We start from the raw sequence: 5311 nt of genomic DNA, 5'->3' as shown, positions 1-5311 counted from the left end.
CTCTCTCTCTACTCTCTCTCTCTCCTCTTTCTCTCATCCTCTCTCTGTCCTCACTCTCTCTGTCATTCTATTTATCTCTCGCTCTCGCTCTCATCTCTCTCTCTTCTCTCTCTCTCTCTCTCTCTCTCTCTGTCTCACTCTCTCTTCCCATTTCTATTTATCTCTCTCTCTCGTCTCTCTCTCATCTCATAGTCTTCAATCTCCTCATCTCATCTCTCAAATCTCACTCTCTGTCTCTCTCTCTCACTCTCTCTCTCTCACACACACACTCACACTCAAAAACCCCCCCACACACAACATTTCCATTTCTCACTTGCTCTCTTCACTCTCGCTCTCTATCTCTCTCTATCTCGCTCAACGATCTCTTCTCTCTCTCATCTCTCCTCCCTCATCTCACTCTCATCAATCTCCATCTCTCTATTCTTTCTCATTCTTTCTCTCAATCCCTCATCCTACTTCCTCTCTCGCTCTCATCTCTCTCCCTCCTCTCATCTCTTCTCGTCTCTCTCTCTCTCTTCTCTTTCTCTCTTCTCCCTTTCTTCTCTCTCTCGCATCTCTCAATCTCAGCTAACCAAATCGTCATTCTCTGTCTCTCTCTTAATCTTCCCATACGTCCTCCCTCGCTCTTCTCTCTCATCACTCTCTCTAATCTCCTTTCTCTCTCTCTCCTCCACGTTCCTCCCTCTATAAAAAACCTCTCATCAATCTCTCTCAACGTCTCATCTCCTCTCCCTCTCCGTCTGCACTCAAGTCCCGTCGCATTCTCTTCTCCTCTTCCGTCTCATCCCAACCTCCCCTCTGTCTCCTCTCCTCTCTCTCTCTCCTCTCATTCATCTACACCCACAAAACCGTCTCTCTCTCTCCTAGACTCTCTCTCTCCTCCTTCTCGTCTCTCCCTCATCTCATAAGTCATCTCAAATCAACTCGTTCATCAAGCAAATCTCATCCAATCTTACTTCGATATTCTCAGTCTTCTCAACATCTCTCTCTCTCATCTCGCTCATCATCATCACCTCTCAACATCTCCATCCTCGCACAAGACCCTTCTCTCCACTAGTTCTCATCATAACCTACTCGCCTCCATAATAATGAAACATCACAGATCATTCATCTCACATAGCCTCTCTCTCTCCCGAAAAAGTATTCCTCCCTCAGTATCCATCCCGAGATATCTGTAAACTCTCCTGAAGTCTTAAATTTAATCTTCAAATCTCCGTCTCACAACATTTCTCTCTACCTCTCTCTTTACTTCCTTCTCTCTCTCCACACTCACACCTCTCAACCTCTCCCTCTTCTCTCTCCTCAGACCATCTCATCCTCGCAACGGTATGCCTCCTCTCGGTCAATCATCCTTCTCCAAACCACTTCAAACATGCCCCCTAGAGACCTCACTCCACCTACTGAAATCGACCTTATCGTCTACCGAGAGACCGGTACCCCTCCTCATCAAACGGCAGCTGCTCATCCATCATCATACCAAACATCACAGATCCAGCCTCCTACACATCACCCTCTGTATAGTTGCGCTCCAACTCTCTCCTCTCTCTTCTGCTTCCTCTTCAATTCCCCGCGTTCTCTTCTTCTCCCAAGTAGCTCGAACGATCTTCTCAACCTTTCTCTCTCACGCTCTCTCTCCTCTCTTCCTCTTCTTTCCCTCCTCCACCTCCACTACTTCTCTATCTCCTTTCACAATCACTTTCTCCCGTACTCGCGGGGGTGTGGCGAGGGGAGTGCCCCGGTCCTCGTCCTCGCGCGGGGGGGAATCTCTACGGTATCTCGATTCTAAAAGATCTCTCGTCTCAGTCTTTTTTTGATATATACAATATAATATAACATCATAATGATATATTTCTATCTATCATAGAGATATATCATATACTAGAGTCAGGATATATTAGATTAAGAATTGAGTTTAATTTTGCATAGTTGTATAGATATATAGATATATGCTAGATATGTGATAGAGATTTATATAATAATGTAATATATATAGATAGATATAGTAGTAGCTCGGAGAGATAATAGAAGATAGAGTCGGGGAGATATATAATACATATATATATTTTAAGAGATGATAGAGAAGATTTGTTATTAGAGAGAGGAAGAGAGAGAGAGAAGATAGAGAAGAGAGAGAAGAGAGATGAGAGAGAGATAGAAGAGATAGTGAGAAGGAGGGAGAAGTAGTGTTAGATGTATAGAGACGAAGATATAAGGGAGAAAGAGAAGATATCAATAAACATCATAGCGATAGACTTAAGAAAGATCTCTATATATCGCGATTAGAAAGCGATAGAGATCTACGCTCTGGGGGATCGGGAGTACGTGGTCCGGGCGGGGTATAGCTCGCGACTCGGATCTCGCGTTCTCAAAGCTCATTGCTATTTCTCGCAATCTCTCTCTCTCTCTCTCTCTGCTACCCCTCCTCCCCTCTCATACCTCCTTTCATCTCTCCTCTCATCTCTCTCATCACTGCTCGCTCTCTCTCGCCCCAAACTCTTCTAGCGCTCTTCCCACTCCCTCTCTCTCCTCACTCTTTCTCTCCGCACTTTCTCATCTCTCTCATCTCATCTCATGCTCGCTCTCATCATCTCTCTCTCCTCCTCTCTACTTCTACTCATATCTCATCAACGCTTACTCTCTCATCGTCTCTCTTCCTCGATCACATCAATCTCTCTCTCAGCTCATTCCCCTCTCTCGCATCCTCACTCTCTCTTACTTTCTCTGTCTCACTCTCTCTCTCTTTCCAATTTTCTATTTCTCCGCTCCTCTCTCTCCACTCTCTCTCTCTCCTCATCATTCTCTCTCTCATCCTCTCTCCGTCTCTCTCTCTCATCTAAAAACCACTCTCTCTTCTCTCATCTCACCTATCTCCTCCCTCTACTCTAATCAGCCACTCTCTCCTCCTCATCTCTCATCACCATCTCTCTCAGGCTCTCTCTCTCTCTTTCTCTGTCTCACTCCTCTCTTCTTCCCATTTCTATTATCTCTCTCTCATCTCTCTTCTCTTCTCTCCTCAACAACCCTCTCTCTCTCTCCTCTCCTCGCTCATCTCACAACACACCACACACCACCCATATCATATTTCTCTCTCGTCTCTATCGTCCCTCTCACTCTCCTATCTCACTCTCTCTCTCTCCTCAGCTACGACAGATATTCTATCACTCACTGTGAGAATAGAGAGAGAGAGGTAGTGTGAGATATGAGATAAGATTAAGCAAGCAGAGATTAATAGCGTGCTAGAGTTAGTAGAGCAGCATACGCGCATAGTATGAGAGCTAGAGATATAAGAGATACGGCTTATCAGCGTTATTTACGCGGTAATTGGAGAGAGTTTCGGAGTGGGGCTGGAGGTATATAGAAGGTATAACGGAGAGAATGAGCTAGATCGACGGAGAGCGCGTCGAGCAGCGAGATATACATGTGCAGAAGAAGAGACAGAAGAATAGAAGAGAAAAGGATAAAAGATAGAGAGACGAGAGAGAATTGAGAGGTGAGATACGAGGATATCTATCTATCTTAGAGATAGATAGAGATGGAATAGGGGAGAGATAATAGATAATAGAATAGATTATGAGTGGATAGATGAGAAGGATAGATGGCTAGAGGATAGAGAGAGCAGAGAGATTAGTAATGGAAGAGAGCTAGAGAAGGATTAAGATAGAAGGGAGAGATAGAGGAGAGTCACGGACAGAGTAATGAATAGAGAGAGGAAGGAGAGAGAAGATGAGAAGAGATAGTGAGATAGAGAGAGATGAGGCGGGAGATAGAGAGGAGGGGAGGAATGGGAGTTGGTTCTGATGAGGCAGATAGAGAGAGAGTGGGATTGAAGATAGAGAGAGAGAGGTGAGCAGAAATAGAGAGAGACTAGGAGAGGGACAGATAGAGAGAGGTGAATGTGGAAGTGGAGAGAGAGAGAGAGATGGGGATAATTAATGAATTAGCTCCGCTCATGCATGCCGGCGTAGTGGAGGGGAAGGGGGAATACTATCTCTACTCCGTCGCCTCAATCCTCTCTCTCTCTCGCTCTCTCTCTTCTCCAACTCTTCTTCCAAGGTCTCTCTCTATCTTCTTCTCTCTCTCTCTCGCTCTCAGCACACACAATCTACCACTCTCCGACACACACACACAGTTCCATTTCTCACTTCTCTCTCATCTCTCCACTCTCTAATCTCTCCTCCCGTCCTCCTCTCCTCTCATCTCTCTCTCTCTCTCTTTCACGCTTTCCCTTTCTCCTCTCTCTCTCTCTCATACTCCCGTTATCTCTCACTCTCGTCTCTCCATCTCTCCTCTCTATCACTCCTCCTCTCATCTCACGCTTTCTCATCTTTACCCTTTCCTCTCTCCGTCTTCATGTCTCTCCATCTTCCATCCTCTGTCCCTCTCTCCCATCTCTCTTATCACTTCTCATCTCTCTCTTCTCTCTCTCGTCTCATACTCTCTCATCTCATATCTCTCCTCTCTCTTCATTCTCTACTCAATCGTCTCTTCCTTCTCGTCTATCCAACCTCCTCTCTCTCTTCCCTCTCTTTCATCGCACCCACCCGTCTCTCCTCTCTCAACCTCTCTCCATCTCTTTCTCCTCCATCTCTCTCAATCCATCTCTCTCTCTCTTTTCTTCCTCTCTCCCTCTCAGCTCCCTCGCAACACTTGACTCGTCTCTCTCCCTCTCACTCAGCCTACTTCTCATCCCTCTCTCTCTCTCTCTGGGACAATTTAATCTTTCGAGCCCCCTCTCTTTCTCTCCTCTCTCTCATCTCTCTGATATCCCCCCACCCTCTGTCTCTCTTGTGCTCTCTATGCTCATCTCTCTCTCTGCGTCTCTCTCGTCTCTCTCTCTCTCATCTCCCCCCCTATCCTCAGTCGTCACCTTCGTCTCTCGTCTCGTCTCTCTCCTTCTCGTACTCCTCGCATCACTCCTCTCTCTCTCGCTTTCTCACACACACAACCAGTCACACACACACACACAATCATACACACACAAACTCTCTCTCTCTCATCTCTCCGTCCTCTCTCTCTCTCGTCCTCGTCCTCCTTCTCTCTCCATCTCTCATTACTCTTCTCACACACACATGCATACACACACTCACGTCACCTCATTTCCTCTCTCTCTCCTCTCTCATCTCATCTCCTCTCATCATCTCCTTCTCCTCTTCATCTCAGTCTCTCTCTCTCTCTCAATACATTATGCAACTCTTCCCAATCGATTACCTCTCGTCTCTCTCCGCATCTAATCTCATCCTCTCGACTCCACCTCTCACATACTCCACCTCGCTCTCTCTCATCACTCACGCTCCTCTCCTCTTTCTCTCGT

Source organism: Penaeus chinensis, chromosome 20 (assembly GCF_019202785.1).
Source record: "Penaeus chinensis breed Huanghai No. 1 chromosome 20, ASM1920278v2, whole genome shotgun sequence".
Taxonomy (NCBI): Eukaryota; Metazoa; Arthropoda; class Malacostraca; order Decapoda; family Penaeidae; genus Penaeus; species Penaeus chinensis.
This window is presented reverse-complemented; position numbering follows the sequence as displayed.